This window comes from Saccopteryx leptura, chromosome 2 (genome assembly GCF_036850995.1).
Source record: "Saccopteryx leptura isolate mSacLep1 chromosome 2, mSacLep1_pri_phased_curated, whole genome shotgun sequence".
In the NCBI taxonomy this organism is placed as follows: domain Eukaryota; kingdom Metazoa; phylum Chordata; class Mammalia; order Chiroptera; family Emballonuridae; genus Saccopteryx; species Saccopteryx leptura.
In genome coordinates this window covers 143,845,952-143,869,213 of record NC_089504.1, presented here as the reverse complement: position 1 = coordinate 143,869,213, position 23,262 = coordinate 143,845,952, and the positions used below count along the sequence as shown (strand labels likewise).

Sequence of the window (23,262 nt, the reverse complement as noted above, 5' to 3'; positions counted from 1 at the left end):
CATAGGGTTTTAAGGATCCTACATATTTATGTATGTGATCATCATGTTTATTCTCCCTAAGAACTCTTTTAATTAGGCATAAGAAACAGAGTGACCAGCATTTTTTTTTTGTAGATTTTTATTGTGGAAAAAAAAAGCTGCATGTCACAAAAGGTATTCTTAGGGATTAGACACCTGCATGTTTGAGAAAGTCATTTTAAAGGTTCTTGGAAAGACAAGAAGATGATCATAAGTGTTACTTGTGTAGGAATTTGACCTCCTTTTATCTTTTGAGTGGTGACTCCATTTGAAGATGTTGTCTAACAATACCATTGGACTTTCAAAAAAATTTTTTTTTACTCTTTAGATATTGAAAACATGATATGTCATAAAACTATTATTATTATTATTATTATTATTATTATTAAGAGGCAGGGAGGCAGAGACAGACTCCCACACGTGCCCTGACCAGGATCCACCTGGCAAGCCCCTACCAGGCAATGCTCTGCCCAGCTGGGCCACAGCTCTGGTTGCTCAGCAACTGAGCTATTTTAGCATCTGCGGTGAGGCCATGCATCCATCCTCAGTGCACCCGGGACCAACTTGGCTCAAACCATTCAAGGAGAGATGGTGGGGTGGGAAGTGTGGAGAAGCAGATAGGCACTTCTCCTGTGCCCTGGCTGAGAATCGAACCCGGATCTTCCACATGCTAGGCTGATGCTCTACCACTGAGCCAACCAGCCAGAGCTTCATAAAACTATTTTCTAATGATACTTTCAATCTCCACTAAATTGCTCCCCCATCTCAATCATACTTTTCCAAAAGGTAGAGAAACCATTTCAGAGATTCCTGGAATCTTGTTAGAATCTGTGGAAAGAGAAGCTAAAAACTTCAGAAATGATTAATAATGGAAATGTGGTCTGATCTATTAAGTGATGGGCTTATTACTCAGTAAACAGTGCTGAGACAACTGCTTTTCCAAACGGAAAAATAAATTGAATCACTGTTTCACATCATACTTATAAAAGAAATTTAAGGTAAAATAAAAAACTAAATATGAGAAGAACCACAATAACCTTTAGGAAAAAATATGGAATATCCTTATGACCTCATTTGTGTCAACATGAATAGACCTAGAGGTTATTATGCTAAATGAAGTAAGTCAGACAGAGAAAGACAAATACCATTTCATTTATATGTGGAATTTAAAAAACAAAATAAATGAGAAAACGAAACAAACTCATAGATACAGAGAAGAACTGATGGCTACTAGATGGGAGGAGGCGAGGGGCGCGCCAGGTCCAGATGCATGGGGGGGGGGCGAGGAGCAGCAGTGGCGCCGGGAGCACGTGAGGGCAAGGAGCGGTGGCGGCCCCCCCATACAAATGAGCAAACCTAAAAAACACCACCTGTTTACCCGAACATCCCCTGGGAACACATGGGGGGGTAGGGGGTGGGGGCTCAGGAAGCGCAGGAGGTGGGGGGGTGAAGGGTGGGGAGGGGGAGGGGAGTGGGGAGAGGGATTGGGGGGTGGGATGGATGTAAAGTACAGCAGAGGAAATAGTCAATATTATTGTAATAACTATGTATGGTGTCAGAGGTTATAGACTTTTTAGGGGGATCACTTTGTAAGTTATATACATGTGTAACCACTATGCTGTACACCTGAAATTAATATAATATTAAATGTCAACTATAACACTGGGGAACAAAATTTTTGTTGCATCCACAAAACACTTGTTCTTACCTAATTGGAGTGTGCTGATCTCAAATCTGACATTAGTTTTTCTCTGTAAACTACAGGGTTTTTTTGCATTCAAGATTTTAGGTTTTCATCTTGTAAAATTTTCAACATTTAGTTTAATATAATGAAGTAAAATGTCTTCTTGGGCATCATCTTTGTGAAAATATAATAATTTATATAATGCAGTAAATACACTAATACACTAAAAGATATGATTGCATCAGAATTTGTCTATGATTTTGAAATAGAACATATTAAAACACTTATTTTAATCATAAAATTTGTGCAAAACATTTAAATTATATTCAGGCAAAATTTGCATTTGTAGGTCTTGCATTTGTGTACTTGTTGAGGACAATCTTGTTTGATGCTCCAGCAGTAGTCTGCTCATCACTAACAGCTCCAAGATTTTTGGGAAACTTATCAAGGTGACTGTTCAGGAAGTGAATCTTAACACTCATGTTATAGCCAATGTCGTGGAAAGCCAACAGCATCCTTTGACCAAAGTTCATAGTTTTTTGCTTTTTTGTTGCCAAGGAAGTTCTTTGTAACTGCCACCAAAGACTGCCATGATGCTTTCTCCTCCTTATTCATCTTCCTGGCAAATTCTTCAACATGTATGAGGGTTCAAATTTGAGGTCCATCGAGTACACCTGCTTTTATCTTCTCAAAAAACAAGGCAGGAAAAGCAGAAACAATATGTTGAAAGCATTCACTTTCTCTATTCAAAGCCTGAACAAACTGCTTCATTAAGCCAAGTTTAATGTGAAGTGGGGGGAAAATGATCCAGTCTTAACTACAGGATCATTCACAATATTTTGCATCCCTACTTCCAGAGCTTCACATTTTGGCCACTCCTTCTGTGTGCAGTGTTTCTCCTGAGCTTGGCTGTCTCACAAACACAGAAAGCAAGCATACTTCGTGAAACCTCTGTTGTCCTAGCAGGAAATTTACCATTTTAAGATCCACACAAATGATCCAGTTATGTTCCTCATACTTCAGAAAGTCGAGGACAATTTTTATTTCATTATAATCTTCTCGCAGATGAGTTGAATAACCAATTGGAACAGCTGCAGAAACATTGCCGTTGTGTATGAGAACACATTTCAGACTCTGTTTAGAGCTGTCAAGAAATAGACGCCATTCTGTTGGACTGTAACTGGTAACACTTAGTTGGCTGAGAAGACTACTGATATCATGATAGTAAACAAAGTATTTGTCTTCGGGAAAAAAGTCCACAAAAATTTGTTCACGCTTCCTGAAATGGGATACTTTAGCTGACCAGTGAAGTACATTCTTTTCTTGAAGCCTGGAGGCTAAAACTCAGCTGCTTTCTTTGATAGGCTCAAATCTCTTACTAAGTCGTTCAATTTGTGTTGGCTAAACTGCTGAGGAGTTAACGACTGCTTGTCATCAGAAGAAGACCCTTCAGATTCTACAACCATTTCCTCATGCATCTTATCAAAATACACTTGATCACCATGTTCACTTTCTTCATCCTTAGAAGAAATAAAACCATTAAAAACTGGAACCGGGAGTGTCTCAGAGTGTGGGATAGGTCATATTGCTGAAGGAATATTAGGATATGTGATCATATGCCGTTTTTTCTTGCCGATGCCCTTTGTATGGATCAGACAGAAATAACAGTCACTGCTATGGTCCTTAGGTTCACGCCAAACCATGGGAATACCAAAAGGCATTCCTTTGCATTTTTCTTTTGTCCAGTCACGAAGCATTTCCTCACAATTATGACACACAATATGAAGCCCAATTCTTGTCTTGATCACCAAGGGGAACTAGGCAATATATGCACATGTCACAAATGATGAAATATTGCGCCTTTGACATTGAAGTAACAGCCACATATATAACAGAAGGTGTCAGGATTATTCTTACATTTACACCTACTCGAAGAAGCCATGATTTAATCTTAAAACAAAATAAGAGGGTGTTTTTTCAGATAATATTTTTTTACATTTAAAAACAACTACAATTATGTAAAAGTGATGTTTGTAAAACATTAATTGCCTTGTGGTTATGTTCAATCCAAGAGTTGTTGCCCTTTAACTCCAATTTAAAAACCAATGCATGCCATTAACTGTAACAAAAAGAAATTAAAATTGCATAAAAACTAGAGCATGCACCAAGAAAACAGATTTCAGATTTGGAATCAGCAATGCAGAAATATATAGAAACAGTTCTAAAACCTCATGCAACAGAAAATTTAAAAAAAATTGTTCCCCAGTGTTATTTATGTAAGCAACACTGCAGTCAGCAGTCCTAAATTGGAGCTAGGGTTTGTGTTAAGTTTGCCCTTAAGTAGGAATCAGATTGTCTTCACAAGCTATGTGACATAATATGAGCCCCCTATTATTTGAGCTCATCTGCAAGGAATTTTTGTTAGGAGACATACTGGCCATTAGAATTGCTCAGAAATACCACCAGATTATTAGTTCTGTTGTCTTCCTTTTTCATTTGCTGGAACTGAACTGAAGGACCTTAGCAAAAAAGAAATAATAACATATTATGGTTCTGGGAGTTGAGCTGTAATCAATTTTGTCTGACAAGTTTATTAATGGCTGCATTACTTCAGTGCCTTTTGCCTTCAGAATGTCATGTGAGATGTGTTCAGTGGAATGGGTGGCCCACAAACTATGAACTGAGCCATTCTCATGATTTGTCCTCTGTTCAGTACAATCTGCCTCTAAATTGAGGAGGTGCTGATTGGGCAGCTGAACTCATCCAGAGGGACACTCATATTTGAGTAAGAGCTTAGTACGCCCTGATACTGGTAATGACTTAATAGGCAGCAGAGCAACTATTATCTGTAAATGATCCTCAAATACAGGCTGGTTTTGTTGTATTTGGACAATAAAATGATTTTGTATCTTGAGAAATTAAAAGGTTCAGTGAACAGCTTTAAAGCTCGGGGTCTCATGTGTCTGAGGGCTCCCAGGGTTGGGGATAGGGAGGCATCCAACTCTTTTGAGCTGCAAACTCTTCAGTCCTAGAGAACAAAATATTGTCCTTGAGCTCCACTAACTGAGACTGACAATTGTTGCTTCATTTCTACCTAAAATAATAACAGTATTTAAAAATTCTAGAATTATTCTTTCTACTTTCTAATGATGTTGCTGAGGGACAGGTTGGGGAAGCAAAGCATTTTATTTTGCTGTCTGGAAGAAACGCTGCTCTAAAAGCAGACAGCAGTGGTTTTAACACTATAGGCTTTGATGTCTGACGAGGTTTTGAATCCAGGCTTTTACACTAATTAGCTCATGATTGGATAGTTGAGCAGCTTACCTTATTTCTCTGATATAACATCTACGTTCTGTTGTTATAAGGATGTTAAATACATGTACGGGTCTCAGCCCAATGCCCAGCGTACGAATACTGTGACTGTAAAAGTCATAAGGGAGGTTCATTTGGTGTCATTGTGCTGTCAGTGCAGCACTGAAGAAAATGAAGTGACATCACACTACATGTTCCAAAGACACACAGTTCTAACCCACACTTGACTCCTCCTCCTATACTGATTCCACCAGTGTCTCTAAGTCCCTGCAGTGCCTTGAAAGGGAAACCGTACTCAATGGAATGCCCAAAGGCAGTGCTTGCTTCCCTAAAGGCGCTAAGAATATTCTCCAGCTCCACTCAGACCCCTTACTCCCTGACCAAAAGTTTCTCCACCATGACCATTTCCAGAGAAAGCACACCCAGGTTTTCCTTCAAAAACCCTTGTTTTCTTCTCTTTCTATACCAGCCACTTCCCCCATTTGCCTAGAGATTGTGTTTTGTCTCTGGCTGATTTGACTTCCAATTTCACTAATCTAGGCGCTCTAAGACTGATGCTGTACACATCATCTCTGATCACTTTACATTTATGTTTGTCTGGAAAATGATTTTTCAGTGTGGTCTACAGCAGGCGGTTAAGGACTTGGTGGTGCATTAAATGTATGAAGCAGTGTAAATGGGTGTTGGGTCAGACAGTTTTGCCCATGTAACAACTACAGCCCATGCCACCTTAGGGTGTGGAGCTGATGGAACTCACTGGAGAAGCCTCCACTCCAGTAGTCCGGACTTTTGCAACTGACCAAAATTAACCACGTTTAACCGAAGCCTACTCCATCAAGACATCTTTATTATGTGACTAACAGAAGGGGACAGTTACTTTCACAGGGAGCATCTAGTCTAGATACAAGGTTAATGTACTGGAAAATATGAGCTGACCACTCAAGAGGGGGGTCATATTTGTTGTGGACTATGTCAGTCCAGCAAGCTGACATCACTCCTTTCACCCAGCATAGCTAGATACGGAACTATTCGGGATGGCTTGACAGAAGGAGAATGGAAGCATTCGGGAAAGCTCTTTAAAGGAGCTAGAAACACAAGAAGGTGTATTTCTTTAAAATGTATCTCTTCTCTATGCTAATGTTAACCAAAATAGATGGCTGGGTTGTCCCAAAGCTGTGCGCATTTGGGAAGAGAGTCCCATCACTCCAGTAAATAAAATTTCTGGTTGCAAAGGAAAATAAGCAGTAATTTTGGTGGAAGGACTGGTCTGAGGATCTTGGGGCTAATGGAGGATCCTGGAGCAGGGAAAGGACAGTGGAGAAGCCCTTGGTCTAATAGGGCTGACCACTCCTGAATTAAGTCTTGAAGTGAGAGTTAGACAAGCAAATTAAGGTGAGTAACTGGACGGCTCCAAGTAGACAATGCAGCAGAACAAGCCAAGTGGTCACGAAGCAGCATGGTTTGGTTGGAAGCCACCAGTTCCAGAGCCAAAACTGAGGTGTGACAAGCGATGGAAAGGGACCTGGAGAAATCTGTAGGGGCCTGAAATGGAGGGCCTTCACTGTGAAGAACCCTAATTTTACCCCATGGAGGTGTGGGGAAACCGCTGAAGAAGGGGTTTGAAAGGAGAAGGATGGCATAGTTGGATTTGTGGTGATCCAGTGAAGGAGAAAGGATGGACAGATGAGACCAGTTAGATGGCCGTAACCTCCCAGGGAGGGACGACGGGCAGCCACACTCCTTAGGGCCAGGAGGAGGGGTACAGAGTCAACAGAGAGAAGATCAAGGGTGCAGAGATCTGATAAGTGAATATAGGTAGACAAGAAGGAAAGGAGGGCACCTAGAGTGGAGAAAACATCTGGGACATGTTTCTGGCTTACGGGGCGGTACCATATGCAGACCAGGAATAGAGGAGGAAGGAGGATATTGATCTGGAGGTAGGTGAAGAACATAATTTTTAAAATGTGAGCTCTGTAAAGAGAGTTCAAGTGTAGTTCAGATCAGAGCATCTTAGCCAGAAAGAATAAATGATAAATTTGATGAGATTCCTTTAAATTTTATACTTAAACTGGACAATTGAACCTCAAATTAGTGGACTCACTTTTTTAAAAAGACCCAAATAAAAATAAAGAAAATAAATAGAATCAATGGACTGGTAATTAAGACATATATAGGAATGCTCAGTTTGTGCAAGGTCTGAATCAGGTTCTGTGGAAGATCAGATGGGAAAAAAGTCTTTCCCACTCAACGAAAATTTTCTGAGAATCCACTATGTACCAGGCCAAGTGCCTAAGGTACCAGGTCTGTGTGTCTCCGCACTTGAGATATATCGCAAAACAAACCAGACATGATCCCTGCCCTCAGCCCCTCTATAATTCAATGAGACTAAAAGCTGCCAACATATAAAGGAGAAAGGAAATATTAAGACAAACTTGTATCAAAAGACTGTTACTTGTCTAGAACTACGTGACTCAGGACTAAAAGAACAATTTGAATTCCAAATCCTGGCCCTGACACAGTCTAATTAAAGCTTGTAAACCAGTCTCCACTACAAAATCACCTCCTTTAAATTCTCTGGGTTGCACAACAGGACGTGGGATCTTAGATAAGATAAAGAAATATTCTCGAAAGTTTTGCTGACCTTTTTCTTTTTGGCAAGAGGCTTTTGGCTGCCTGAAATAATTCTCTGCTGACACCTCTCTAAGAACACCTTGATTAGTCACAGCACACAGCAACAGTGTTAAAAGCTGGCATGCCTTTGTTGGCCCAGATGTTCCCTTGTGGAGAATCAGCCATTTTAGGTGGTGCAGAGTTTAAGTATATTAGAAAATACACAGGAGAGCAAAATAGCTTTGAGTACATAGTGCATGAAATAAAGCAGTAAATATCTTATACTTTTAAAACTTAAGACAGAGCACTATTAATTATTTAATGTTTTGTGTAAAACACTAGCTGCTAGACTGTAGACTCCCACTTAGCACACTAGCTTTCCAGTTGTTCCCTCTTGGGTAGTTCTTCTACATAGATCAGCTCCCAACCTGAAAATCATACACCTGTTTCTTTTGTCATCATGGACCCTGATCTCTGTGACACTAGAGGACATAAAAACTGTTTTACATCCTGATTTTAAATATCAACAGGAAGATACACTTTGGGCTTAGAAATGTGAACCCTTCAGATTACTCTGAGTTTGTCTCCCATGGGCAGTGAAAAATATTTGTGGTTTCAAGTGAGAGCACACATCAGGGCTGAACTGTTGGTGTCTTTCAAGGAAACATGGCCTCTGTCCATCATTTAGGAATGCCAGCACCCCATCTGCCATCCCTCCAATGCCCACTATGCAGAACCAACTTCCACAAGTCCAGTGTGTGGCCCGCTGCCACACTGTCTTGTCTTTCTGCCTCTGACTACCGAGGCAGCTCCTAGGCGCTTCCCATCGGGTTGCCCTGCACTGTTCTCTCCCCTCTCCCTCTAATTAGGATGTAGATACGATCATGTCACGCTTTTTTGCTTAAACTTCTGTGGCTCCCCACAACCCCTAGAATAGCTGAGAGGTCCTGGCAAGTGCAGCCAGGCCTGGTACTGCTGTGTCCCTTCTATCTTCCTGCCCTCCCATCCTATTACCACGGCTTTACTGAGAGCTGCTCACTCTTTTGACCATCCAGCTGAGTGGTTCAACCTGGACTAGGTCGTGTTCCCTCTGTACGGATGTCCCAGGTTCGATTCCTAGTCAGGGCACACATGAGAAGCAACCATCTTAGCCAGTGGTTCCATTGGTTTGAGCGTGGCCCCAGGCACTGAGGATAGCTCAGGTGGTTCCTGTGGCAGCCTCAGACACTAAAAATAGTTCCGTACCAGAGCCTGGGCCCCAAATGGGTGTTGCCAGGTGGATCCCAGTCAGGGTGCACGCATGAGTCTATTTCACTATCTCCTCCCCTCTCACATAAAAAACAATAATAAAGAAACCATATTAATAGTTTACTATTTATGTGTATCTAAGTAGTTTCTCTACGGGTATACTTGTCTATATATTATTAGTTATAACAATGTGATCATACTATATCGTTTGCATCTTAATATCTCTTGGCTTCTTTTCATGTATGGATTTTTCAATGTTTATTGGAAGATTTAGTCTTCATATCTTAACATTTTGGCATTTTTCCGTAGTGTAGTCTTAAAAATGTTTATGGTAAGCCACAGATCTCTACAGGAATTAAAAAGATTGAAGAACTCAAGGTCAGGATCCCTGAATGCTAGTTTAATCATCTGTCCATAAAAAGTAGCAAACCATTCCTGGGTGGGGAACAGGTATATCAGAATACAGTCGTCCCTCGCCACATCGCCGTTCACTTTTCACGGTCTCCCTGTATCGCGGATTTTGAAATTGTATATATCTAATTTTGTATCGCAGATTTTTCACTATATTGCAGGATTTTGCAATATATAGGTATTTTTAGATATTTATTAAATTATTTTTGCGGTAAAATAAGCATTTTATAGCCTAAAAAATGAAAACAATATAAAGATATTAAAATATTAATTAAAACATATTCAAAAGACTATTAAATCAAAATAAAGCCTTAAAAATAAATAAATAAATAAATAAATAAATAAATAAATAAATAAATATAAGGTCACTACTTAGTGAATTTTCGCCTGTCGCGGGGAGTTCAGGAACCTGACCCCCGCAATAGATGAGGGACCACTTGTAGTTGGTACAGAGGGGGAGAAGTGGGCAAAGATAGCTGCCAATTGTTACTAGAAATTATAACCCTGAACAGAAGTCAAATGAAAGGACCTGATCCCGTGTTCCCCCACCCAGCTTGGGCTGTAGAATCAATACAGCACAGCCATAAAGACTTATCTGATGTTAGTATCATAACCAGCTATTGAGTTTTAAAAGACCCAGCAACTATTAGAACTGGTGGAGCCTCTGGCAGCATCTAGTTCCAGGGGGAAGAGTTTGAGGGCCCCTTTGGAAGAATGGGGGGTGGGAGGAGAAGGGAGTTGTGGGAGGGCTCTGGGAAAAACCAACCCAGAGCTTCAACAGAGCAGTTTCCCTTACTGTACATCTGTTTCTATATTAAGATGACTATTTTAGTGGCAATATGGACTGTTTCCTCCTCAGAAGTTCTAACCGTGGACATAGCCCATTTCATTTTTAGAAATGAAAAAAACAAACAAACTGATACCTTAGAGATGTGATTTATTCCAGTGCCACAGAGCTAGTAATTGACAGAAAATAGACATTTAAGTCTCCTGACCCCAAACCCCATGCATCAGGGAACTTTGAAGGGAGGATTTACCTCACTCACAAAGGAGGTTTGAGTAGGGGAGGGAAGATTGGAGTAGTAAATCTAAAGAGGGACTGGGTGTAGAAAATGTTAAAGAACCAGTACTCTCTAATCACATTGCTTTAAATATAATCAAAGGGGAAAGAAAGTAATTGGAGACCTAGAGAAACTGCAACCTATTATAAAATGCCATAATGCCTGTTAACTCCTGGAAGAGCTGATACCTGCCTAGGGGCCCTTCCCTGGGGGTGCTGCAGACTCAGATAATGGTAACTAGAATTTACAAATGTGCAGTAACCCACAGGGTATGGGGCCCAATCTGAGGTATAACAGAAACCTTTAAAATTGACAAGAAAGAAAAGCATTTAACATAAACTGTCAGCAGTAACGGATTTTGTAACAAGCATGAAGAATTATTACAGTTAATTCTTCTGGATCCTTTTAGGTTGTTGGCAACTCTAAAATTGTATGATTTTAAGAAAAGGTTTAAAAGCCACTTAACATTTGTTTTATTTATTGATTTTAGAGAGGGGGGGAGAGAGAGACAGACAGATGGAAACATCAATCTGTTTCTGCATGTGCTCTGACTAGGGATAGAACTAGCAACCTTTGCTTATTAGGACGACTCTGTAACCAAGAGAGCTCTCTGGCTAGGGCAGGAAAACCATTTAAATTAGAAACTACATCTCACATAGAGGTGTTATTTGCACTTCTTAGTTACCTAAATCTACATAGTCAGAACAATCCATGGTCAGAACAAGCAAACTGCTGTTTTATGCCCTCAATGAAGACCAACACTGTCACCCTACTTAACATCATATATGCTATATGCCGACTGCCCCTCAGACTCTGTGAGTGAGATGTCATTCGATGAATATTGGAGCCCTTGATCTCTCTTTTCTATTAAAAAACTTAGTGACATCAGTCATTCAAATTGACTTTTCCTAGACTGCTGGCAATTAGTTACAAATCCTTCCAAATGTCTGAGACCAAGAACAACTCTTAAAACTAGTAAGCAGGTCTGTTTTACACATGAAAAAAAAAACAGGCATGGAGCAAAAGAGACCTCAAGGTCACTATGTACAAATCACAGGAGCACCAGGGAAAAGCACCAAGGTTTGCTTTATATTTTGTACTTTATCTCTTTCTTCCAGACCCAATAGAGCTCGCTGGCATTTGACAAACAAATGCCCTTGGCATTTTTCTGTTTTTCTATCGTAGTCTCCTCCCATAGGACATTGCAGTACAGTCTGGGTTTAGATTAGAAATGGAGTTAACCTGTATGGGTATGGTATAGCTGTGAAGGTCTGAGAAGGATGTCCAAAAATCATTCATTCATTTAACTTATGTTTATTGAACTTGTCTACCACAGTGCCTGGCATGATTTTAGGTGCTGAGAACACAGTAATGAATCTCCAAAGTCTCCACCTTCTAACAGAAGAGAGAGACAGTAAACATGAACAAATAGCTATCAAGCAATGCTAAGTGCTATGAAGATAAATAGCGACAAGAGGGAGGGGTGATACTTGGGAATAAGGGGGTTGGAAGGCCTCTCTGAAGAGGTGACAATAGAGCAGAGATCAGGATAGGGTGAGAGAAGCAAGTCCTGTGAATTTCTAGGCTTCCTTTCTCAGCCTCCCTTCAAGTGTGATCTGCGAGCAATGAATATTCCACCTGGCTAAAAACAAAAAGGTGCTGGTGGGGGTCCTTGCTCTTCATCCTGTAAGTTCACCCTGGACAATAACAATGCCTTTCAGACCAGACTGTATAGGCTGTTGCATTCAGATTGAACATTAGATGGAAGCGTTTAACTGTCTCCAAACTGCTTCATCACTAAAAGCAGAAAAGAAATGAAGCTGGCAGTACCTTTTGAAAATGTAACCAGCAGTATTTATAAGTAACTGAGTTAGAGGAAGCACAGTTACAATGGCTGGCATTTAATACTGATGCGTTGCTGTGGTTTGTAGTTGGGAGGGTTCTGTGGCCTTGGCTACTGTGTGTGGCTCCCCTTTAAAAGCTGTTTCAAAAAGGATCCACTTGACCTAAAACATGGGTGGGCTGATCCTCCCTTTATCATAATGACATGATAGTTTAGGATTTGATTTAAATCCCAAACTGATTGCACACTTGTCCAATAGATACTGTCAGTTGATGACTTCCCGGAGGAAGCCGAACAGAATGAAATAGGAAAAAGGAAATCTAACCTAGGTATTCCTGGTTAATCTCACAGCTCCACAGAGGACCTTTGAAGTCCTCTCCCCATCCTCCCACACATCCCCACCCACCGGAAGGCTAGAGGAGCTCTATCTTAGAGCTGTTTGGGAACTGTCTTCAAAACTAGAATCCATATTGGCCAACAGAGTCTATTTGAATTTCAAATCCTGTTGTCTCAGTCAGTGTTTCCAAACTAACCTACCAGCAGAGCCACAATTTTTTTTTTTTGGACTCTGCCACTTTAAAAAAGTAACTTAAAAAAAAAAAAAAAAAAAGCAACTTCTCAGCTCCTTGCTTTGCAGCAGAGATAACAGAAATTGGCCAGAGTTATTTACTTGACTGCTCTATTTATGGCAACTTGTTTGTGTATTTTTAAATTAGTTACAATGGGCCATTGTTAAGTTGTATAGTGTAGAAACATATATGTTGCAAACCACTCCTAAGGAATTCTGATGGTACAAGGATTTCTTTTCTTTAACCTAACCAAAAAAAAAAAAAAAGTAGGATGCGGAAGGAAATAGACTATTTTTAGTTGCTTTTATTTCCTAGCCTTTTATAAAATGGCAAAGCTCTTGAATATTGCAGAAATGAAAATTTGAACAGATTCAGACCTCTGCTGCAGATATTAATCTATCATTACTTTCTGGGCTTGCTTTGAGGTTCTGTTTTTGCTTTTCTTGGCCCTTTCTGTAGATACCTAATGCCAAGCTTCACTTTTTCTTAGTGTACCTAGAAATAGCTTAGAAACAAGATTAGCCTTAAGTATGGGGCACGTTCTTGTGTTTGAATAATGATATTCACTTAAACTGCCTATAAAAAGACTCTTGTTCATGTACTTAAATGCATCCGTGACCCGGCTCCTTTTCTTTTGTTATTTACTGATAAAAATAAATTCTCAGCGCTAAGCAGAAGGAATCACTTCGAAATGCAAGAAAAGTCTTATGGGGAGAATTCATATGTTAATAAGCCCTTACCAGGAAGAACTTGGTTAAATGTGCCATTTGCTGACATCATTGTTATGGGCAGAGTGGAGACGATTTCTTTAAGAGGTGGCTTTGCATATTCTCCCAGCGTTTTGTGGTCCCCGTGCACCTGCGGGAGGGGGAGTTTACATAAGCGTCCTGGGGTATTTGCCTCTCAGCTGCTCCACTCACTAGGGCTTGCAGCAATGGAGCGGGTGGATGGAGGTAGGTGCTGGAGATGAGAGGCTGGCCAAGTGGGTGGGTAGCTTTTCGAGGAATAATGTGCTCGCGGGACCTCATGGAGACCTGCCAGGGGCACGGTCAGCAGTGACAGTTCCTGGAAAGAGGGCGGTGGCGAGATCAGGTTGGGCAGGCGCCTCCTGCGGACCGGAGCGGGGAACCGAGCCGAGCTGGCATCGCGAGCCGGGAGGCTGGCCCGCTGCGCTCCGTCGGGGGTGGGACCGGCAGGAAGCGAAATGGTTACTTTTTTTTCTTTTTCTTTTTTTTTTTTTTTTAATGCGGGCTCTGGTTACTTTTGAAGATCTCCGGTCCCGGGCGGGCTCCCGGAGCACAGTAGAGACGGGTTTTTTTCTCTCCGCGGTGGAGGATCCTGGGGAGAGGCGGAGCTGGGGCGTGGGGGATGCGGTGGCCTGGACGAGGTGACTCTAACACGGGAGCAGAGTCAGCAACGCTGGCGGGGACAGAGGGTCTCCGGGGAGCTGGGAGGACCTTTTGCCGGACCCTCACGGTTGTTTGGGGATTGCAGGGGTGAGAATCGCCGCGTTGCACCGAAAGTGGTCTCAACGAGGACAAGCTGGGGCGAGTGCGTCACGCCGGGCCGGGTGGTGGCGAGCCCCTCGCCCGCCAGGCGGGGCCAGCGCTGCGCCCAGATAGGGGGCGCGGCCCGCCGCGGTTTAACGGGGGCCCAGCTCTCCGTGCTCCCGCCTCGCCGTCCTCGCCCTGCCAGGGTCTCCTCCGGAAATGGGTGGGCGAGGGTGACCTGGAGGGCACCTAGCCCTGTTTTCCTGCGGGAACCACAGCGCCAGCCTCGGCCGATCGCGGAGCGGGTGGGCGGCGAGTGCGCGCCGAAGGGCACGGGGACCCGCGGGCCGAGGCGGGAGCCCGAGTGTGGGGGGCTGCAGGCCGCGCTTGGCCCCGCTGCCTGCGGTCGCAGGTGGGAGCCGCTGTCTGGGGCTTGCTGGCATTCGAGCGGCGGGGACTGGACGCTGAGGGCCGCAGGGGTGCGCGCTGGTGCGCGCCCAAGGACAGGGCACTTCTCGTCGGAAGTTGGGGACAGACGTGGGGCTCCTCGGCCCCTCGGTACCACAGTCCAGCCGCAGCATGAGGCTTTCTTCTGGAGGTGGGTAAGCGGGGTTTGAAAGCGACTCTGTTCGTGGGGGCCGGGGGACTCTTCTCGTGGGTCTCGCGTCGGAGCCGGGAGGGGTTCGCTCCCAACCGCTGGGTCTTGAGCTCAGCCTTTAGGTGCGGGAGGCCGGGAAAACGGACGAGACCGGGACCCGATGCGACCCGCGGCCCCGGGCGCCCCCTGGCGGCTGGAGCCGCTGCGCGGAGGGTAGGGATCGCGGGGCGCAGGGGCCGCTGACGCCTGCTCCAAGGTGTCTCCTGATGCCGGCACGGGTTGAGCCAGCGGATCCTCGTTAGCTACCGCTGAGTTTTCCAGAGAAGGGTGACATCCTTTCCCTTTGGCTCCCTCCTCGACACCTTTTTCAAAAGCTCGAGTTTTCACATTAATCTGTGTCAGTATAAACCAGGCTATGTGTGGAATTTGTTTTTACAACTCGAGTCTTGTGACTTCTCAAACACTTTCTTGAAGTGTTTTCTCTGGAAACTTGTTTCAAATGAGTGCTGTAAGTTTCACAAAGGAGTGTTGTTCAGGAGCCAACAGGTGACAGGGTGAAACCTGAGTCTCTGTGTACATTGGAGTCAAGTCTGGCTGCCGTTTCCTTGGGCCGCGGTTGAAAATAGAAAATCAGAAAATCAATAGGAGACTGACTGGAACACAATTTTGAGAAAAGACCTGCGTCCTCCATTATGGAAAATAATGAGTTCATTGGAACAGTGCCTTGCGGGTCCGCCTCACACTACAGCGTGCGTTTTGTATTTTGTCTTTATGTACCGGTTGACAGCCAAATAACCTGACCCCAAAAGCATCTCTGGCAAAGGACCACGCTTTGTCATTATGTTTCCTCCTTTTGTTAAGCAGTCTATCTTACTGTCGCGGAATGTATTTGTGCATGAAATTAGAATGCTTGGAAACCCCGCAGAGCCCACGTTTCCTCTTGGAAAAATGGATAGTTCTTGGCAATTGGATGGTACATGACAGGCCACTCAGTTGTTGGAAAAATGGACGAGTTAGATGGAGGTTTACCTGGAAAATACAGAAAATGCCAAAGGGCACCTGGCCTAGTGCCACTAATTGTCAGTATAACGTAGCTTTAGTAAAGGAATGTTTTATAAATAATATCTTCAGATACTTTCATTATGTTTTTTTATATAAAAATATATTTACTTTTTATTACAGTTACATTTACAGTTCATTTCAATATAAGTAAAATTAGATTGTGCTCTGTTGTCAATGACTTTTGTCTTTGGAAGACCTGTAGGCATTGACACTAGACATTCTTGGGGTGTGTGAAAACTTTAAAGAGATAACAGTTTAGTGTCTCTTTACTGTGAAATTTGAATCTTGATTGTAATCATTTTGCTAAGCTATGACTTTAGTAGGTCTTGGACTTTACTTTTTTAATTTTAAGGACATTGTAAATAAGGAAATATGTATATCCATAAAGGTGATATTTGTATATTGAGAAGAATGGATGTGTTACAAGTTTCTGTAGTACCAAATTAGTCAGTAGTTAAATTTAACTCACCTGCATATTTAGCCTAGAAAAATTAGAGTAACTTGATTGGGTGTGTGTGATGTGCATCTTCTTGCTAACAAGAAGTTTAATAAAGAAGCTGTTAAGCAGTTTGTGGTCTACTGGATGGCACTTAGCAGCAGGGGACACCTAGGGAATGTTAACCCAACTGACTTCACAAATCAGTATCTGTTCTGGTGTTTGGCGATCAGAGGATTTCTAACTCCCCTGGACATGTTTACACGAGGAATACTTACTCATAGTCATCTTCCTGTGCTGTGTGGAAGGAGTCTTCGCATAGGAACTAGAGTGGGGTTACATTGGGGAAGGTATTTGTAATTAGGGTTATGACCTTCAACTACATTTCCAATGGCAGCCATTGGAAATTATTTTGTTTTCTACCCACATGATTTTTTTTTTTTACTTTTTTTTTTTGGTATTTTTCTGAAGCTAGAAATGGGGAGAGACAGTCAGACAGACTCCCGCATGCGCCCGACCGGGATCCACCCGGCATGCCCACCAGGGGGCAACGCTCTGCCCCCAGGGAGCGATGCCCTGCCCCTCCGGGGCGTTGCTCCATTGCGACCAGAGCCACTCTAGCGCCTGGGGCAGAGGCCAAGGAGCCATCCCCAGCGCCTGGGCCATCTTTGCTCCAATGGAGCCTTGGCTGCGGGAGGGGAAGAGAGAGACAGAGAAGAAGGAGAGGGGGAGGAGTGGAGAAGCAGATGGGCGCTTCTCCTGTGTGCCCTGGCCGGGAATCGAACCCGGGACTTCTACACGCCAGGCCGATGCTCTACCACTGAGTCAACCGGCCAGGGCTACCCACATGATTTTGATTTGATTGGAATTGGTGGCTTGGTCCAAGAAAATGATGAATAATGTAGGTGAGTCTCACATCCAGAACTGATATACAGTTATCACCTCAATATGTGTCTGATGCAATTCACTCTTCTCAACCCCCTCAGACCCTTACTTTCTGTCTGACTTGCCTATGTACTATTGCCTTATTGGTACATTGTCTTTCAATCACCTAAGACTCAAAACTATCTTTGACCCGGTTTGTCCCTTCCCTGTTGGTACCTTTTACTTTCTCTCCCCAAGCCACCATTTTTAGGCTCTCTTGGTGATAGTGGGCTAATAGGCCCCTTTTCAGGTTCCTTTTCTCTTTTCAGACCATCACTGTCCTATGAATTTTCCCTATGACCCAGAATGGGTCCTCCTACTCACATGCCTTTTGTCCTTTCCCATTGCCGTTAGGGTTAAGTTCAAAGTCTTCTGCCTTATATGTACTATTTAAAAATGTTATTCAGTGCTACTATTACTATCTATTGTTGCTTCTTTGGAAGAATCTGTCTTCCATTGAAATTGTCAACATTTTACTGTCTCTGGACCTTCATGTACTGTGCTGACAGCATTTTAGGGAAAAATAGTAAAATCTCAATTATATACAATGTCAAGTTCAATCAAAATAATAATTAGCTATCATAGAGCTCATTAGAAAAGAAATGGTCTCCAAATGACCAAAATAGAACAGCAAAATAATAAAGCTGCCTTTTAATTTGAATAACACCTTCACATACTGTATGTTATGGTATATAACCAGTTATTACGGTGCTTATGGGAGGAATGCCTAAGCCCTTGTTCACAGCATATTCTATATACTTTTAAACAAACTTTTACAAAGAATAGTTGCCTAATTTACAGAATTTTGAAAGCCACACATATGAAAAGATTTGGAGGTGACTGGTTGTGGGCAAAAGGAAAAGGTTAGTACTTACTTAAGAAGAGACTCATAGCAGAAATCCAAACATCATGAGAGCAGGGGGAGAAAAAACACACAAAAAAATTTGTCCCCCATCTGAAAGTCATGGGGTCATGCACTTCTGGACATCACCTCTGCACTGTGAGATAGCCCTGGAACCCCCCCACATATGCTAATTGAGGACCTTCTCAGGTCACACCCAGCTGGGTGGCTGGATTAGAACTGAGTCTTGAATCTGGAAGCCAGTTTTCTTTCTAATGTTCATTTTCTACTCAAAGTAAAAATGAATGATCAGCCAAAGCCTAAATCACATGTAATTTACACACATACTATCATTAAAGAAAGCAAGAGAATATGTAATGGAATTTGGAAACATTCTCATTACTATAAATACATTTTTTTTAAAGTTCTGGCCTTTAATGGAATAAATGTCAGTTGCCTTCCTTCTGATATATCCCGTAAACATTCAACAATGTTCTTTAAAGGTAAGGATGAGCCCTGGCCGGTTGGCTCAGCGGTGGAGCGTCGGCCTAGCGTGCGGAGGACCCGGGTTCGATTCCCGGCCAGGGCACACAGGAGAAGCGCCCATTTGCTTCTCCACCCCTCCGCCGCGCTTTCCTCTCTGTCTCTCTCTTCCCCTCCCGCAGCCGAGGCTCCATTGGAGCAAAGATGGCCCGGGCGCTGGGGATGGCTCTGTGGCCTCTGCCTCAGGCGCTAGAGTGGCTCTGGTCGCAACATGGCGACGCCCAGGATGGGCAGAGCATCGCCCCCTGGTGGGCGTGCCGGGTGGATCCCGGTCGGGCGCATGCGGGAGTCTGTCTGACTGTCTCTCCCCGTTTCCAGCTTCAGAAAAATGGGAAAAAAAAAAAAAAGGTAAGGATGAATGAATGAATGGAGTGAATGCATCTAGACAATTTCATGAGACACTCACTGTTGGATAAATGAAGCCATACTCTTGGTGACAAGTGCTACCTAACAGCCAGACATATAACGGGTGCTTATAATTGTTGCTCTACCTAACACAACTGGAAAGATTCTGCCATGCTCTGTAGGCCATCATAGATACTGTGTGTGCACGCACGTGCACACACATGCACCATGTGTACTGGCGCCAGAAATGTTATGTAGAGATCGGTTAGAAGCTCACTCAGAGGGAGCTGGGAACAGTGGCCAATAGTTTGGCAAAAATCTTTGCTCCACAGGAAGCCAGAGCCCTCCAAACTCAAAAAAAATGATGAAACTCACATGTTCACATGTCAGCATTCTGTCTTTTTTATTAACATGTTGTTCTTATTCCAGATGTTTCCAGTTGACTTCAAGGAAATCTGTGTAATCACAGTAGGAGTAACGGTGCACATTGGTACACACCAAGAATAACTTTAATTTTATTGATTTTAGAAAAAGGAAGGGAGACAGGAACATTGATCTGTTCCTGTGTATGCCCTGACCAGGGATCGAACCCGCAACCTTTGCATTTTGGGACAGTGCTCTGACCAACTGAGCTATCCAGCCAGGGTGTAATTTTAATTCTTTATAAAACTCTAAAACTCTTATTTCCTTAGACCGTCTTTGGAAAGAAAATAGTTGCTGTTTTTAAAGAAGCAGGCCCCAAGATGGTTTGGTGGCTTGGCTTGTCAAAGGCATGGAGAATTCAGGGCTGAGTTGACTGAATGCTGAGAGCCAGGTGCCATTCCCTATATTGCTCTATCTCTTGGGTCAGATGTCCTCTTGACAATTATGATGATGGAGAAGTTATACATCTGAGAGCTGTTTTGAGTCTTTTTAAATGGAAAGAGGTAGCTGTGGAACTATTTTGGAGGAAGAAGGCAAAGAAAGGACAAAGGAGGGAAATTGAGGAGCTCTTTACTCTGTGTTGAGTGGCTGGCGTGGAGTTCTTCCCACGGTAATCCTTGTCTTTCTAAGAATAGAGGATCTCGTCTCTCTCTGCCCAACCTCGGACTTCTTCCTCCCCTCCCTTCTGTCCACACCCTGTTCTTCTGTCTTCTGTCATTCATTTCTCCTGTGGTTGGCTTTCAGTCTTCTCTTCAAAATAGTATCTGCAAATATCACAACCTGCTTGAATTTAATTCAGTTATCTGCTTTTTGTGCTTGGCCTCAGTGCCATCTCTGACGGTGGCGTCTGTTCTAAAAGGTGTTGCTTTCTCTCCTGTTTCCTAAATGGTCAGAATCTGTTTGGAACATGAGCAAGGCCAACCCTGGAAACTTTTACTTCTTTTTCCTGCACTTTGAGACTTACTGACATCTAGAATTCTAAAGAGATGGTGGACAGGGGGGGCCTCTGCTGCTTCATTTCCTTAACCGGAGCAGACCTAGTACAGAATTGGTTAATGCAGAATTGTCATTCACGTGTGATTACTTTCATTCAGCTTAGTACAGCATTTCAAGACCAGGATAGTAAAGCTGCCTGTCCATAATCACAGAATGGTTTTAACTGTTTTGACTTTTTATTCTGCTCATCTCCAGCATCTAACATGATGCCTTGCACATTTTTTTAAAATAAACATTTTCTAAACAGTATGTTTAATTGAACTATGATTAGGTAATGGAATGTAAAAATATACACTCAAATGGTTGCCACAAAAGTGTGTGTATGTATGTGTCATGAGAAAGAGGATGAAAAAAGGATGGTAAAGCAAATGAAGCAGGATGTACCTGTTGATGAGTTGAGGTAAAGGCCATATCGGACTTACTTACTCTCCTTGCAACTTTTCTGCAACTTGAAATTACATTAAAATAAAAATTATTTACAAAAATGAAATTAAAATAAAGGACAGGGACATCAAGGTGGTTCTTCAGGGGGAAAAAAAGTACTCAAATAACTTGGAAAAAATGTTTCACCCTATATCTCAGCCCCATTTGTAAACCCAATTTGTATCCCTCTTTCACATGATTAACCTTAAGAGACAACAGCTGGAAATGAAATTAATGGAATTTTTCTAGTAAATTTAATTCACTCGTGATTTCATGTTTGGCCTAAAAGGAGGTATTTTGGCAGACCAAACTGTCACATGCACAGAATGTTGTTGGGAAGAGCCTTCATCCTGACCCGGAGCATAAGGAATGGCTCAGCTCCTCCTCCTCTTTGGGCCGTCAAAGCAAATACCAGAGAGTAATGTAAGTGCCTATGTAAGGGTATTTGTGAGATCATATTTTTATTAATCATTTTTATTATTTTAACCTTTTGTAAGAGCAAGAACCATGCTCACCATTCAACTTCTTTCATATGATGCAATATGAGACAGTGATAGACCTAAGAATACATGCTTTGGGTCTGCTGACAGGGATAAGAAAAAAGTAAGAGTCCAAATTCAAGTTTTTCTCTTATCAGATAAGGAAACACAGTAAGTAGCTAGTAATCACTGCTTCTACCACGGCCTAGTAAGTGAAGGTCATGCTATGTAGCTTTTATTTTTTTTAACATTTATATTTTGGTCAGCTCTTGGAACTTTCTAATAAATGTAATGTTTTGTCATTTTATGTGTAATTGCTCTGAAGCAATAACTCACGAGGCCACTGATTTTTGTAAAATTTTTTGGTACTTTTCCAAAGTTAGAAGCGGGGAGGCAATCAGACAGACTCCCGCATGTGCCTGACCAGGATCCACCCGGCATGCCCACCAGGGGGTGATGCTCTGCCCATCTGGGGCGTTGCTCTGTTCCTGCAGGAGCCATTTTAGTGCCTGAGGCAAAGGCCATAGAGCCATCTTCAACACTCAGGCCAACTTTGCTCCAATGGAGCCTTGGCTGCGGGAAGGAAGAGAGAAATAGAAAGGAAGGAGAGGGGGAGGGGTGGAGAAGCAGATGGGCACTTCTCCTGTGCGCCCTGACCGGGAATCGAACCCAGGACTTGCACAGGCTGGGCTGACACTCTACCGCTGAGCCAACCAGCCAGGGCCTATAATTCTTTTAACTATCTTCTCCTTTAAATTCCTTCTCTGGGCGAAGCGGACCGTCTCCCATCCAGCCCCTTCCTTCTGCATGCCTGCAACCCAGTGGCACGCTAGTTTCTTTGGCTAGTTAACCAAAGAAAAGGGAGTTGGCGTAATGAGGTCCTACCTTCAGGAGGCAGTGTGGGATTGTCAGGGGCTTAAGATCACAGGCCCAGTCCTAAAGGTGCTGCTGTTACCCTACTGACTTTGGACAGTTGACCTATAGCAAATCACTCTGAGGCTGTCTCCTCCTCTGTTAAACAAGATACACCCTGATTGGGTTGCTTGATGTGGTGATTAGATGCCATAACACTAACAAACGAGGCCCAGAGGACTGTGTTAGTTGTCAGAGTGCCAACAAATGAAACTGAAAGCCATGCCTATGATAAAATAAATGGCTTTGTGGCTTTGTCACTCACGTAGTTCTGTGCACACTGTCGAGGAATGACAGTTCTCAGTGTAGACTGTGGAAGGGCTGGGAAGAATGTGTGGGAGCTGGAGGCTTGAGATGTGGCCAGGACGTCCGCATGATCGGGTGGAGGTGGACTGTGGCATTTAGTGCTTACACCGATTTACCTTGATTAGGATAGTAATTTCCTGAACATTTTTTGCAAAAGGCTAATCAAGGAATAAAGCTGTAAAAGTAACTCAGCTCTTTGGCAGTCTGCACCTTTTGTTGCTTACCTTGGAAAATTCATGGTTTGTCTTCAGTTGTGGTGTTTTCTCTTGTTTTATAAGATTGTGACATTTAATTATTAGTTTCTATTTAATATATACGTTCTTTGTAAGTTTGTGCCAAGTAGGTACCTTAGTGTCTTCCTCCTCAGCCAGATTTGTCAAGGGACACATTATGTATATTCATGATTCAGGTTAAATTGCTTTGAAGGCACCTCTTCATCCTGGTGGAGGTTTTTGAGTTACTAATTCAATTTTTAACCTCTAGTTCCCTCCCTTTGACATATGGGAGTTGTTTTTTATTTTTATTTTTTTAACCAAAGGGAAAGACTAAATCCAAGAAATTTTTTGTCATTAACAGGTCCTTTTTTATTGAGGGGTAAGGGCAGCGCGCCTGTGTTTAGAAAGCCTTTCCTAAGTTAAGACATGAATGAGTTGCACCTGTGTGAAATGATGACTTGTTTAAAAGGTCATAACCTCCCACTGGTAGTGTAGGAAATGAGGTCATCTTTA

The 23,262-nt window shown here is 42.8% G+C and overlaps 1 protein-coding gene across 5 annotated transcripts in view; it reads left to right on the top strand.

The window, feature by feature from the left end:
- PRICKLE1 (prickle planar cell polarity protein 1) overlaps nt 1–23,262 on the top strand; it is a 214,417-nt gene that overhangs the window by 178,037 nt on the left and 13,118 nt on the right. Inside the window, exon 1 of one of the 5 annotated variants that reach the window (XM_066368980.1) lies at nt 13,874–13,963. The exons of 1 other annotated variant lie outside the window; for it this stretch is intronic. The gene's annotated coding sequence lies outside the window, so the exon portion shown is untranslated. Of the gene's footprint in view, nt 1–13,873; nt 13,964–14,037; nt 14,253–14,800; nt 14,845–23,262 lie in introns of those variants that run through there. 3 more of the 5 variants (XM_066368979.1, XM_066368978.1, XM_066368981.1) reach the window with 3 other exon arrangements.